Source organism: Marmota marmota, unplaced genomic scaffold (assembly GCF_001458135.2).
Source record: "Marmota marmota marmota unplaced genomic scaffold, marMar, whole genome shotgun sequence".
Lineage (NCBI taxonomy): Eukaryota > Metazoa > Chordata > Mammalia > Rodentia > Sciuridae > Marmota > Marmota marmota.
In genome coordinates this window covers 876,242-892,291 of record NW_025999960.1, presented here as the reverse complement: position 1 = coordinate 892,291, position 16,050 = coordinate 876,242, and the positions used below count along the sequence as shown (strand labels likewise).

At 36.9% G+C, this 16,050-nt stretch overlaps 1 protein-coding gene across 2 annotated transcripts in view; it reads right to left on the bottom strand.

Annotated features, from left to right (window-relative positions):
• Ccdc91 (coiled-coil domain containing 91) overlaps positions 1–292 on the bottom strand; it is a 416,145-nt gene extending 415,853 nt beyond the window's left edge. The window contains exon 1 of one of the 2 annotated variants that reach the window (XM_048802484.1): positions 95–292. The gene's annotated coding sequence lies outside the window, so the exon portion shown is untranslated. The remainder of the gene's footprint in view (positions 1–94) is intronic. The other variant, XM_048802482.1, reaches the window with a different exon arrangement.
• Between the last annotated feature and the right edge of the window lie 15,758 nt (positions 293–16,050).

Genomic DNA, 16,050 nt, shown 5'->3' with positions numbered 1-16,050 from the left:
TCCGCCGCCCTCACAGCCCTAACGGGTTGCTCCCCGCCGGCCTCGCGGAGCCCCGGCCCCTAGACCCAGGCCCGGAAGGCGAGCGTTCTTTTACCTGCTCCCGGCTCTCGCTCGCTGCCGCCGCCGCCGCCAAGCCGCTGCCGGGTGAGCCACCCCCAGGACACAGACCCGCAAATACACACCCAGACAAGACCCCAGACCCTCGGGGGAAACTGCGCCCCCAAGAACCCAACTTGGGGCAACCCACGCACCACCCGCCTTGGAACACCTCTGCCCCCGGAAGTTGATTTCCACCAAGGCCCGCCCAAGCCTGCGCGCTGTCACTCAAGGCACACGCGCGAGTCACGTGGCCCTGAGCCTGGGGGCCTAGGAACCCAGTCCACCCTTGGTTTGGCTTATCCTCAGAGGGTTTTTCTAATGAAGGCATTACCCAGACCCAAGTCCTGTTAAGTACAGCTTCTCATTCCTCTTGAGGACAAGCCCTGTTTGTAGGACTAAATATCATAGAAAAATAAAACCAAATCACAATGTCTCTCCCATCTGGAAAGCTAGGATTGGTTGGGAGAAGATCCCTTTCCCCCACCCCATCACTTCACCACTTCCAAGCTGAATTCAAAAAACAAAACAACAATAAAGACAAAACCATGGAAACTAAGCAAAGTGTCCAACATTTATGTAGTAAATGCAATGAGTTCTCCTCCTCCTCACCTTTACATATCTGGACTCTAAAGCACCAGGATGCGCCTAAGCTAAGAACCTCTCCAGATCACTACTAATGTGAAAGAATTCTGCTCTAGAAGGAATTTTGTTCTTATCCTCAACTCCAGATAACAGCAAGTCATGCATGCCATCTCTGTCACAGAGACAGTCATTCCTTTTTTCAAAGCTGTCAAATAGATTCTCCTGAAGAAAAAGGAAAAAAAAAAAATAACACAATTGACAGACTTTTATTTCCAAGGAAGAATAGGTATGTAGACTTGGCTGTTGCCGAATGTCAATAGCTGTAAGTAACAAAGAGGCAGCATACTTGTTAAAGTCTTTGCTTTTGCTATGGGAGAGATTTGAAGAACAGTCACTTTATAATTTTTTATTAAGTATACACTATCCTTTTCTGGGTCACATGGTAACAATGCAAGATAAGACACACTCAAAATCTTTGCTTTCAAGATATTACAATGTAGGAACCTGGGTACTTGGAGCATAAATCTCCAGAATATTCATACACTTTTATAAAAAGCATTCTTGAACATCTTGGGCATTATTTTTCTCTTCTTTCCACTCAATAAATAGACTCAAATCTGTAATCTCTAATCTGAACTGGAAGTGGAAAATATCAGCAAGATACTGACAAACATCCAGTAATTGTGGGCCTCAGACATTAATGAGAATTTCCAATACGGAGCAGGGCACCTCTTCTATACCCTTTTTCCAGATCACCCTCTTCTTTGTACATTCAATCAATATTAGAGGAAACACAATGCTTTCTTAGACATATTTGTTTACCTGCCTACTGGACCATCAAGTCAAGGACCACTTCTCATTTGTACATCCAGCAATCTACTTCTCATTCATCTTTCTAGCATAGTGTCTAATAATCAGAAAAAAAAATATTCAATAAATGTTGCTTAACCTGAGTGTAATTCCCTTTATATCATTTTGTCTCTCATATCTCTTCCTGCTTGAAATTTCAGATAGTTTCTGGGAGTTTCTTTTGCAGTGTTTACATGCTTATCCACATAATCCAAAACTTAGTATTAAACACATCCAGAATCAAATACTAATAATTAATATTTATTGACCATTTACTGTGTCCCTGCCATTAGGCTTAATATTTTCCTTCCATTATTTAATTTGTCATCACAATAAGGCTATAAATCAGGTATATTAACATGTTCACTCTTTCGTTGAGAATACAGATTTAGGGAGACTTAACCAGTGGCAGAGCCAGATCTGTCCACCAAGAAGATTTAATGTTCATTCTTTACAGCATACCACCTCTGCTTTTCATATCACTTGTGTATCAGTGCATCCAAATCTCACCACCTCTATGAAATCTCTTCTCTACAGTAATCGCTGTATTTGTTTTCTTATTTAAGTGTACAAACCAATGTATTTAGTATATTCACAGAGTTACCAAGTGACCCAGTGGAATTACCATTTGAGAATCTTCCTGTTTTCCCAAGTGCCTGTACTATATTCCCAGTACACAGGGCTCTAATTTTTCCACTGTGTCTTTTCTTAGACTCCTCTAGAATACATGTATCTATTACTTTTCAGTGCACTTTTTATAAGCTATCTGATATTATAACTTATCTTTGTTATATATCTGTCTGCAGTCCAATCACCCTCATAAAAATTGGGACCTGCTGAGATGAGAAACATGGTGCACTGTCCTCAAGAGTATCAAATGTGGAGAAAGATACAATCAAATCAGATATTGTAGTGATTACACTGAAATCAAGTTTACTGTGAAAATATGAAGAAAGAGCATTTCACTCTACCAAGGCTAAACAGGAAGTACTTCTCATTGTCTGTAAAACTCAAGACATATTTTGAAGAATCAGTAGGAATCAGCCAGCTATGGAGAGACATGACCATGCTCCAGACAAAGGATTTATTTCCTTGTGTCAGCACTGTGGAGGTTAGTATATTTTGTAGGTAGGTATAAAAGCAAAGATGGTGATATGTGGGAATGTGGCAGGAGAAATGGAAAATGTACATGGGGCAAAATAATGAAGAATTTTACAAACTGTGCTAAGGAATTTGAACCGTATTCCAAAGACAATGGAAAATTTCTGAATTATTTCATCAATGTTGAGAAGAATTACTTCAAATAGAAGTGTAGAGGATGGATTGTTGGGTAAGAGAGAGGTGAAGACTATAAACACAGAAATCAGTTAGAAGATACGAAATAACCAGAATGAGGCAATTATGAAGACCTGAGCCAAAGTGGTAGCTAAGAAGTTGGTGAAGAGTATTAAAGGCATGTGGGCAGAAAAAAAGAAGGAACTGAAGATGTTTCAGGACTCTGAAGCTAATCAAAGAGGTAGGAGACTCAGGGTAAGATGGTATGTTTGGTGAGAATATTAAGTGTTGGGAGCCGCTCTGGACAGGAGCTATGTACATACCTTTAAGTCCTGAACAGTACCTTTAAGGTACTGAACAGATATTGCACCCCACAATATGTTGGACCTTACCTCCGCTAGAATAATGAGGTATAGCTCCAGGAGTGGGCGTCACCAGATGGGGTTGAACTATACCCACCTGTTCCTTTGTAATCCTATCCTTTTGCCCTTTGGGGATAGAATGTTCCAGGGAACCTCCCTTATGTGTCCCTTATATAAGAAGAATTCCAGTGGCTTTCTCCCTTTCCACTGACTCTAAGATCATAGAGTTGTCCCTAGATTTTGAAGAGATACTTCTGTGTGTTTGCATGCTTTCTTCACCATTTTCTTAAGTTACTGGAATAGTCAGATTTTATGAACCCAGCATAGATCACCAGCTTGGATAGATGGTGATAAATAAGGAAATATTACAATGATAGTTTCTTAGTTGATTAAGACCATTATAACAAAATTCTAGGTAGCTTAAAAACAAAAGCTCTGAAGGTTGGGAATTCAAAGATCAAAGTGCCAAAATATGTGATGCCTGGTGAGGGCCTATTTCCTGGTTTGTAGATGACACCTTATTGTGTCCTTGGAAGAAGGAAGGTAATTTTCTGATACCTTTCTTATAAGGGCAGTGAACTAATTCATGAATCACCTCCCAATGTACCCATCTCCTAATACCATTATATTGGTGATTAGGTTTCAAGATATGGATTTGAGACAGGGGGCCTATTTAGACTATAGCTGGAGGACTACACTAATTTCAGTTTACTGCCACTGTACTTTGTGTGCTGCTATAGTCACCCACAAGAAAAAAATCAACCATACTCAAAATTCAGTTATATTTTAAGAGTTGCAATAATACCACATATGCACCAAGAGTGTCAAGGTTTATTACTCACATAATGAGGCTTTCTAGGAATTGCAGGGCAGAACTCCCCAAGCAGGTCTAAAAACCTCTTGAGAGACTAGGGGAGAAGATTTGGGTGTTTTTTTTTTTTTTCATAGCATAAAGCTTGGGTAAAAATTCCCATACAGGGGACTAGGTTTATATGGTTTGAATTTCCTATTGGCACCAAAATAGGGAACACCCAGGCTTTCTTATATCTTGCCCAGATGTGGTACAACAAATTAGGGACTGGGCTTGAAAGTTGTCAATAGTAACACATCAAAAATGCAATCATACTCTGTATTACTTAGATATATACTTAGATCTCGTTGTTTGCTTGTGTACTTGTTTACCTCCAACTAACAGAATAGAATAGTTATCATACATTTATACACTTTGAAAATGATTATAGTGGACATTGAAGTTGCATTCCCAACACTTATTCTACTCTTCTCATGTTGTGCAGCACACTCCTGAGAAGTTTTGGGGAAATTAACCTCACTTTGGTCTCTGAAGATGCTGCAATCCAGAGGATCTGATCCCAACCTAGCTTGTTCTCTGACCAAAAGAAATTGTTTAGGATTAGGCAAATCAACACCAATCACAAGACTTTAACCTCAGAATTGTGAAGTATGACTCCTTTTCTCTACCTTGAAGTGAATAAGAATGCACGTGGTCCTTACTGCTGAGAGCAGTCATCTTGTGACCAAGAAAATGAAAGAGAAATGGAGCTTGAGCCCTGATCAAATAAACAAAGGTTCCTGACTGTATATAGGCAAAAGGATATAAGCATAAACTGTGAAAGTTTTAAATAAGCACTTTTCTGCTCCTTCCTTTCCATCTTTTGGATTCTTCAATTGTGTAAGCCTTAAATGAAACCAGTGAATAGTTTGATTTTTTTACTGTTCCTCACTGGTACTGAATGTTGGCCAAGTCTCTTTGAATTTGCTGTTATTATACTATATCTCAAAATATTTTAGTGTGCATATGTTAGTCAGCTTTCCATCATTGTGACTAAATGCCTGAGAAAGTTTACCTAAAAGGAGAAAAGTTTCATTTTGGCTTATGGTTTCAAAGGTTTTGGTCTGTGATCAGTTGGCTCCATTGTTTTGCAGCCTGTGATGAGGTGGAAGAACATCATGGCAGGGAGCATGTGGTAGAAGAGGCTTGTTCACCTCATGGCAGGGGAGATTCAAAGAGAGAGACCGAAAGGGCACACCCAGTGGCCTAATTACCTTCCACTAGGACCCACCTACTAAAGGTTCTACCACCTCCCAATAATGCCTAACTGAGGAACAATCCGTTAACAAATAGGCCTTTGAAGGACATTCCAGATTCAAACTATAGCAGTACATATTGTGATATTAATGTGTACATGTATGTTATTAAATTTACCTTATCCTCTGATTTGTCATCAGTTATTACACTGATGTGCGACAATTCACATCAGAATTCATACTCTGGAAGTATTCATCTGGTATTTGATCATAAAGGCGACACTCGAAAAGAAGCCATTTAACTGTTGACGTGCTTTTAATTATTTCTCATTAACACCTAAGACCTTGCTAATCAACAAAATGAAATTTGGGGGCGATTAGTGATTTTTTAAATTAGCATATAGATGTTATAATTTTACCCCCATTGATGAAGCAGTATTATTCCCAATACATACATTGAGTAAACTATTCCAAAGACATTTTGTAATTTGTATGATCAAGTGTCCTGCAGGGGTTCAGATCCTTGGAAACAGATTCTGGATCCTGGCAAGTGAAAGAAGATGCAAAACTTAGTTAGAATAGTAGACATGCTTTATTTGGAGATAGCTGCAGCTTCCCTAATCTTTGCAATAAAACCTTTTTAATGTGCTGACCAAAGAAGGCCCAGTGCCAACAGGTTATATAAGTGAGTACATGCTCACAAGCAGATATTTATGAACTTTATCTTATCTTTATCAGAGGATAAGGTAAATTTAATAGCACACATGTACACATTAAGCATATGCTAAATCAGGATATTTTTTAAGTTGTTGATAGACCTTTATTTATTTATTTATTTATTATTTACTTATATGTAGTGCTGAGAATCGAACCCAGTGCCTCACACATGCCAGGCAAGTGTGCTACCACTGAGCCCCAGCCCCAACCCTGAATCAGGGTATTTATAACCTTGACTATATTCTAAAACAATAAATGGTGAGGGAGTTTAACTATAGCCATCTTGGGCCTCTCCAATACCAAAGTTGTAAAAAGGCAGAAAATCCTGTAGCCTACACATTTAGGAATAGCAACCTTCAGATTTCAAACCCAAATGTCTACAGGTTCAATTATCTTAACATGTTGTTATAATTTAAATATGAGGTGTTCCCCAAAAGCTCATATGTGAGATAATGCAAGAAAATTTAGAAGTGAAATGATTGGGTTATGAGAATCTCAACCTAATCAGTGAATTAATCCTCAATAGGGATTAACTGTAGATAGGTTAATCCTCAATAGTGATAACTGTAGATAGGTAGAGTGTGGCCAGGGGATATGTCTATGAGGTCTATATTTTGTCCTTGTTGAGCAGATCTCTCTCTCTCTCTCTCTCTCTCTCTCTCTCTCTCTCTCTCTCTCTCTTTCTCTCTCTCTCTCTCTCTCACATCATCATCATCATGTCCTGAGCCTTCCACCATGATGTCCTGCCTCACCTTGAGCCCTGAGGAATAGAATGAGCTATCTATGGACTGAGCCCTCTGAGACCCTGAGCTCCCAAATAAACTTTTCCTCCTCCAATTGTTCTTGTCAGGTCTTTCGGTCACAGCAGCAAAAAAGATGATTAAAGCACATGTCAAAGATGGGAAAGTTCAGTGCTTTGCTTAACTAAATGGAGACTCATGCTTATTTATTATGGAGATAAATAGAAACACTATGCCCATTATTAAGACAAGGAATAAATTATGTGGGCCTTTCACTGTTCCCAGGAAATCCATCTTTGAAGTATGCCCAATGCAGTTACCATAAAACTGAGATTTCTAGATGAGCCATTAAAATAATTAAAATTGGCAGAATATGAAGGTGTATGAAGAAACAGAAATTCCAAGATATATTTCCAGTCTAAGGACAAAACAAATATAGACATGATCTCTGATCTTGGTTACTTACCTATGGAAGTAAGAAGCAAATAGATCTAAGACCTAATATTCAAGGGAAAATGTGTTCTTAAATAAGCCTCAAGCCTGACTGATAATCGAATGGGACTGTTTAATTTTAGGAGTATCCTCAGACATGAGCTACCAAAATGGGGTAACCTGAAAAGAGCATCTTCACCAATAACCATCTCTAATGGGACAACAGTAAGTAACTTCCCAAAGAATACACGCCAGTGCCAGCCAGGAGTCCTCACTCTTCCTGCCCATAGAATATGACAAGGAGCAGTAACCACTGTGTGATATTTCCACATATCCTCTTTTTACTGAGAGTTTTTATTTCAGTCATTTTGACCTTGATCTTCCATTGAATTTTGCTTTTATTGGGAGTAGATGCTTGTCCATACGCTATTGGTGGCTAGACCATAAGATGCACCTAACAAAATTGAAGGTGGTGGATACAACAGAAAGAGGGGGGGGGAGGGAGGAGTATGAATGTACTAGTTAACAGTGGTTGAGCAGCAAAAGGGTAAATTATAGAGGACCTGGCAGTTATTATCCAACACTCATTTCACCCTTTCCTGCTTGTTTAGTATCCAGGTGAGATGCTATACCACCGCTTTTTCAAGGTAAGTACTGATTGGTCTAAACCAGAAGAAGATATCCTGACCTCCTTGCCACAATTGTCCAGAGACAAAAACCCAGTCCTAAGCCAATCAGATCCCTACCCTAATCACAAAATTATTTTAGGGCCCATACATTAAGTACAAAGCTCAGTACAATAGTTCAGTGGTTATTGGGAGGAATTTTCTCTTTTCCATAATATACATGAAGTAAGTTGCAACTATGAAGGAAAGCAGTCTAAGGACAAAACAAATATAGAGCATAAAACCAAAACTGATATAATTTAGAGAAATAGAGCTGATGAAATCAGTTCTAAAGTTTCCTTTACTTCCAAGGGGCTTTCATATATGTAAGCAAGTCCTATTTATTATTTTTTAAATTATTTTTGTAGTTGTAGATGTATAGCCAATTTATTATTGAATCCAGTTTGAATTAGGTTCTCTGTTACCTGCAATCTTAAGTGTTATTAACAATAATAGTATTTCATACATTGATTTGTAATATTGTACATAGTTTACATAAAAAGTAAACTGTGGAAGTTTTAAATAAGCCCCCATGTGATCCTTTCTCCAGTTAGATCTCTTATGAATTATGTGCCGTGTGTAAGTTGTCTATGAAATCTCCAGTACAGAAGGGATACATGATCCCTAATGTCTCACTCTCTTATAAATTGTCACTGGTTGCCATTTTGGTTTACATAGTTTAGATTACTTACAACTGGACAAGAATCTCTCCTTTAATATCTGAGAAATGTGAATTACTTCTATTACCTAGTAGACAAAAGAAAGCCCAAGTCAGAAAAAGAAGAGAAACCATGATTGCATTCACATACTTATTATGGTAAATTAATAAAAAATTATTTTCATGGTCAGTTGTCTTTAACTATGATCTCTGAATAATAACTCAAAAAGCAGTGACTGTAGATAGAAAGCACTTGTCCAACTCTATTTCTTTTACTCTTTATTATATTCTTTAAAAACTAAACCTGTATATCAGTGGAACTAAACTTTGTAAAAATCAAGGCTGACTTTTTTTTTATTCTGGGTGAATTTTAACACCTAAATTATTCACATAAGTTCAAGTAGTTAATTAAATTTCATGTATCTGACTGTTAAATCCTACATTTTGTGATGCATACTGGGAAATCAAAAAGCGGGTTAGGTTTTACATCCTTATTAAACTATTATATTGCATCTTTAGAAGTTACTCCACCACTTTTGCACATGTAGCAAGCAATACTCTGGGCACAAAGCCATACAGAACTGCTGCAACTAAGATAAATTGAGTTTGAGCTAAACTTTTTCAAAATTTTTGGTGCACCACAAAATTAACACATCATGAGAAAACTCTGAAGTTTGAAAAATGGAGTTTGAAAGAACATGGTTGAACCCCAAGCAACAATCCCATGAGAGTTTGATCTCTTTTAAGTTAACCAGAAAAAGCAAAGTATTATATGTGAACAGTAGAAGTCCCTTCTGTTTGTTCCTCTTTCTTTAGGTCTTGGATTTTTAAATGATCTAATGATAAAAGAGAATTATGCCTTTATGTCAAACTTTAGACTTGCATAGAAAAAGAAGTCCTCTAAACATCTGAAAGAAAGTTATTACTATTGGGTACCAACTCTGCCTGCATGTTTTTTATGTTGTCAATTCAGAAGTACTTGGTTTACAGTTTAAAACATAAATAAAAATGTAATCAAAAATGTTCTTCCATAAGAGTTTTATAATTTTGAAAACATTGTTATAGAGACATAAAGTTACAGACTGTTTCAAGCCTGCAGTTCTAAATCTACTTCTAGTAATAAGAAACACCCTCTGCCTTTTTGAGAAGAAAGAGGATTTCACTAAGAACTACAGCAATGTTTTGTCTATTAGTCATAAATTTTTGTTTTATTTCTTTACATTTATCTATCAGAATCTTTAGTTAAGATCTATATCTTATATATATGATATTTTTCCTGATAATTTTCTACTTTCTAGGAAAATGCTAAGAATATTTTGTTCCCAGTGCTGGGAGTCAAATTCAGGACCTCAAACAAACCAGGCAACTGTTCTACCACTTGCTCCACCCCAGCCACAAATGCTAAAACTTCTTGATCACCATGTGATTACCTCTTGCATTGACAGTATTCCCCCAATTTCATAATAAAAGTAGTTATTGTTAGCAATCTTTAGTGGCATTAATATGCCTTATAATCACTACATAGAAGTAGAAGATATATATGTATATCTAATAATTGAAATGCATATATGTTAATATGTGTGTATTCTCTAAATTTTATACACATATATAATATGTAGTTGGAAGATATATAGATATAGCTAGATATAAATTATATACATATATATGTCCCAGTTATTTTTTTAAAAATATTTTTCATTGTAGATGGACACAATACTTTTATTTTATTTATTTGTTTGTTTGTATGTGGTGCTGAGGATCAAACCCATTGCCTCACACATGCTAGAGGCAAGTGCTCTACCACTGAGCCGCAACTCCAGCCCAGTGTTTCAATTATTTTTATTCCCTAAAATATACATATGCTTGAGATTGGAAGTCCCTGTAGGTAAAGAAATTCATTTTCCTATAAGCCTTAATAAATGTTTTCTCTCCTGATTCTCTGACTTTTCAGACTATAGTTTATCTAATTCACAATCCCTTTCCTTCCCCCTTAACTTCAGTATAGCAGTTCTGCAAGTTTCTGTCCATTATTCTTTCCCTACTCAGATTTAGCTCTCTGTGAGTAGTATTTTCCATTAACTACAAATGATACTCCTTAATTTAAATAATTCTGAAAACACAAGTTATCTTCTACATAAAATCTTCTTTCTCAATCTTTATTCATTCATTCTAAACGCCCACCCCAAACTCATCACCATATGCAGCTTTGATGATCCAATGAAGGTTTTATTTTAACTCTCTAGCCCAGAATTATCTTTTGAGCTCAGAATAGATTTTACAGCTGTCTATTAGTATGTACCTAGATATCCCACATGGAATTAAAACATTCATGTTCCAGAACTAACTCATCATCTGTCCTCTACAAAACCTATTTACCCTCCTTGTTCAATTGATTTGTAAGCACCTGCATTAGTAAGGACACTAATTTCAGCTCCTTAAACAAAAATAAAAATAATTGTACCTTAAACAAGATAAAACCTTATTTCTATCTCACATTAAAGCATAAGCATGGATAACCCAGGGCTGATATTATGGCTCCATGGAGATGCAAACCAACCTCCTTACATGTTGTTTTCCAATTTTCAACACATGGCTTCCTTCCCAGGGTCATCATATTGGCATTCAAACTAGCAGGAAAAGGGAAAGAGGGAAATGAAGTGTGTGTCTCTCATTTTTAAAACCAGGACACATATTTCACTTCCGCTCACATCCCATTGGCCAGAATATTGCCACATATTCATACCTAGTTACAAGAGAAGTTGGCAATGTCCTCTTTAACAGAGCAGTTTTGTAATCTATTTAATCTCAGGGATTCTATTACAGAGGAAGGGGGTGATATTTTCTGGGGAATAACTGAGAGTTTTTTTTTCATATCCAATTAATATAAAGATCAGTCTCCTTCCTCTACTTCTCTGGTTTGCATTCACCAAACCAACGGCCACATACCTTGTACCTAAGGCCATGCTAGTCATTCTAACAAAATGAATTCATTAACAGAGACACCACATATAACAGAGTAGCCATCAATGAAGAGAACTACTTGGTTGAGTTTGAGACAGTCTCTATTCATTCCTCGGTATCCATCCAATACTGAAAGAATTACACTAGCGAATCAAAGGGAAATATGGAATTCAGAAAATTAAATGAGACTACCACCTCTGTACCCTTAAGTACAGAGCTAGAACACTTTTTCCATAAAGAACAGATAATACTTTAAGTTGTATAGACAAGGTGGTTTCTGTTGCAAGTAGTAAACCCCACATGCAAGCTGAACTTTGGACAGCACTCCACTTTTAGATGTCTCTCATATGCCCCCACTCTACCCAGAGGACTCTGATATTTTGGGTCTCTTGGTCTCAATGTCAACAAATTGTCCAATTGTTTTTGAAATGTTTGGGTGCACATAACCTGAATAAATGGTTGTTGGTCTTTTTGAAGCAGCACTGTGGGAATTATTATGAGGTATCGTAGGGTTCATCTCATGGAAACACAACAACTTCAATGAATGGGTTCCAGATCTGAAAATTGGTTCAAGACCATAAACTTGATGCGGAATCATGACATTTTATTGTGATGACCACTCTCCACATTCCAGTTACCCATACTCTATTTCTGCTGCTTGTACATGCTGAGTTATTATGTTGTCACTGCTCATTGAATTTGCCTGTAGGATCACCATTTTTATTAACCTTTCTCATAACTCTTTGAGTCAGATTACCAATCTGACCTTGTTGGTCAATAAAATAACTGAAAACCCTTGGCTTCTGGAATTTAAGTGCCATACCTGGCCTCTTTTGTTTCAGGGTCCTAACATTATTACCTTTGCTATCAATAAATCAAGTTCTATAATGGCCTCTCACTATCATCTCTGACAAAGAGGAGTATCACCCCCCCCCCTGTATAACTATTGGTATTTCTCAAAAATTATTCATTATGATCTTGGTAAAATGTGTGTCTTCTGGGCTTTCTTATGGAATGTATTCATCTTATAGTCTTCCAGTGGTACTTGTATATCTATTCCAGCATGCCTATTTTCCTGAGCATGTTACTCACTTCTTCAACTTTCTGTCATGGCAATCGTAGCATGTCAACTTTGATCACTATTGACCATATATCTTGGTTGGCATTCAAGTTCGGCTACTATAACAACAAAGTCTTAGGTCTTAGTCTTTGTCCTCAGCTTTCTACAGCTTCCTCTTGGAAGAAACTACATCTTTGTATGTAACCAAAGAGGCCCTCTAACTTTCCTACTTGGTTTTAATTACTTCTTACTCACTCTCACTTATTATTGTCATTATTATTATTATTATCTTTCTGTACAGTATCAGTCTGCTTAGCAATAATTTAACCCAATCTCATTATCCTTATTCTTCATAAATCTCAAATATCTGATTCATTTGGCCAATACACTAGAAGTGAAATTTTTAACTGTTGGAATACTGCCTTGTGCTGTATGTTCCACATATCACATATGGTAAGATTTTCATTGCCAGCAGACAACAATTGACTCAGATCAAAATTCCATCTTATCACCTATCTCTTTGGTACCAGTGCTGATACAAAATATCACAGAGTGTGTTCTCAGGAAGCAGAAGCTGAGACACCATTTGGGGTTCAAGAGGGATGTTAGGGATCAAACCTTTGATAGAAAGGGAAATGAACCAAGATTGACAGAGAGAGAAGTTGAAAGGAATGCAGACACAAAAAAATCTCCAAGCCAACATAGCAGCAAGCTCTGGAACAAATAATGTCTGTCAGAGTTATCCTGCATCAAGTTTAAATGTCCAGGCCCTTGTATTTCCACTTCTCTCATTCACATAAGCAGATTGCCCTAGGAAGGGTGGGGCCCTGGAAAGACATCTCTCTACGCCTAAGCAAACTAGAAGAGGCCGAACAGCTATAGATTTCTGGGTGCACTTCCTGCAGCCACTTAAGGAAATCCTCCTTGAAGAGGAATCTGGTGGCGCTTCTCACTGTCTGGTACATTGTACCACTTGTAAGTTTCTCCATGGCTGAAGCATTCTCATGTTTGTTTTTGAACATGCTATCTTCTCTTTCAAGCATAATATTCCTCCATTTCTGCTCCAGATAGCCATCCCTGCACAGTCAGCTCAGTTTACCTGAGCTGGAAATCTGGAACTCTCCTGTGAATCGTCCACCATATATTAGTTGCCTATAATCTGAGGAATCATCAAACATTATTTATGCTATTATTGTAGATATTCTCAAAGCTATATTATAAAAATTTGCTGATAACCTTTTGCCCAATATATTGTGAACTCCTTTAGGATATGGATTATGTGTTATTTTTGTAATCATGACATCTAAAACAATGTCTTTCATATAGGAAATACTCTTTCCTCCATGAATGAGAAATCTCCTATGTTTTCATCCTATCCCCTTTTCTATCTCCTATATAAACACTGGACCCCAAAATACTTCCAATTGTATTTTTTTTAACAATTTAAAGTAATGATAGACTGAGCAGTAGCATTGGAATTTATATACTCAATTCAGACTACTTCATATAGATATCACTATATATTCATATATCTTCCTAATAGACATTTTCTTCTGTCCCAAGACATCTCAGACTCAATATATCAACATATCTTAAAGGGCCTATATCATTTTTTCTTCTCCAATAAACCTTCTGTATTCACTGTCTTCCCTAATGGTGCTTTCTAGTTATCCCCTCTAGAAAACTGAGAGCCTCTATAGAGTGCTTCTTTTGCCTTCATTGTCCATGTTAACCAAATCTTAATCACTTAACATTCTAAAAGATAACAGGTCTATCTTTTCAGTTTTATCCCTAATGCTGATGGACAATTCAAATTTTCTGGATACATTTTAAGTGATCACCTTGTCTTTAGACTTTTTCCATTTAACCCCGGAGCCTGATATCACTGAGCCACATCCCCACAGCTTTTTAATTTTTATTTTGAGACAGAATCTTGCTAAGTTGCTGAGACTGGGCTCAAACTTGCAATCCTCCTGCCTCAGCCTCCCGAATAGCTAGGATTACAGGTGTGCTCCACAACAACTGGTCAAATAACATCATTCTTCTTCTTCTTTTTTTTTTTTTTGAGAGAGAGAGAGAGAGAGAATTTCTTTTTTATTATTTTTATTTTTTGGTGGACACAACATCTTTATTTTATTTGTGTGTGGTGCTGAGCATCGAACCCAATGCCCCGCGCATGCCAGGCGAGCGCGCTACCGCTTGAGCCACATCCCCAGCCCAACATCATTCTTAATAGTTAGAAATTCTAAGCTCAATTGTTAAGATGAGGAACAAGATGAGAATGCCTTTCTCACCACTGTTTTCCAATATCATAATGGAACTCTTAGCTAATGTATTAAAGTAAGAAAAAGGAATAAAAGGGAAGAATGAGATAAAGCTGTCTTTGTTTGCAGATGATACAATCTTTTATGTAGAAAATCCCCCCAAAATGAAAAAAATCTCCTATAACTAAAAAGGAATTATAGCACAGTTGCAAAACACAAGATTAATATACAAAAGCCAATCACTTTCCTATACACCAGTGATGAACAAATAGAATTTTAAATTAAAAATATACTACCATTTATATTAGCATCCTCCAAAATGAAATGCTGTAGGAATAAATCTAATAAAATATGTGGAATACATATGGGGAAAACTACAAAACTCTGAGGAAAGTTATCAAAGAAACCAATAGAGAGATATTTCATGGTCATAGATAGGTAGACATGATATTATCAAAATGTTAATTCTTCCCAAAATGATTTATGGATTCAATATGATCCCAATTGAAATCCCAGCTGGTTGTTTGTGTATATTAACTGACACTATAATGTTTAGATGGAGAGGCATAAGACCAAGAATAACCAACTCAACTGTAAACAAGAATAGAGGACTAACATTTTTAGTTTTAGAGAACTGAAAGCTAGAGTGATCAAGATAGTGTGGTACTGGCAAAAGAATAGACAACAAGATCAATGGGATAGAATAGAAAGTCTAACAACAGACCCACATTAAAAAAAAAATGCTCAACACAGCCAGGCACGGTGGCGGTGGCATATGCCTATAATCCCTTAGCGAGGCTAAGGCAGGAGGATCAGAGTTCAAAGCCAGCCTCAGCAATGACTAGGCACTTAGCAACTCAGTGAGACCCTGTCCCTAAATAAAATACAAAATAGGGCTGGGGATGTGGCTCAGTGGCTAAGTGCCCCTGAGTTTAATTCCTGGTACCAAAAAAAAAAAAAATGCTCAACAGAATTTTGACAAAGAAGTAAAAGTAATACAGTGGAGCAAAGATATTCTTTTAACAAATCAAGCAGGAACAGCTAAACATCTTTATGCAAAAACACGAATCTAGTACAGACCTTACCATTATACTCTTATACTCTTCACAAAAATTAATTCAAAATGAATCATATTACGTTAAACATAAAACTAGATGGTGATAAATTTTTAGATACGGCACTAAAGTCATAATTCATGAAAGAAATAATTGGTAAGCTGAATGTCATTAAAATTAAAAGTTCGACTATATGAAAGACAATGGCAAGAAAATGAGAAAACAAGTCAGAGACTTGGGGAAAATATTTGCAAAAGACACATCTGATATAGGACTATTACCCCG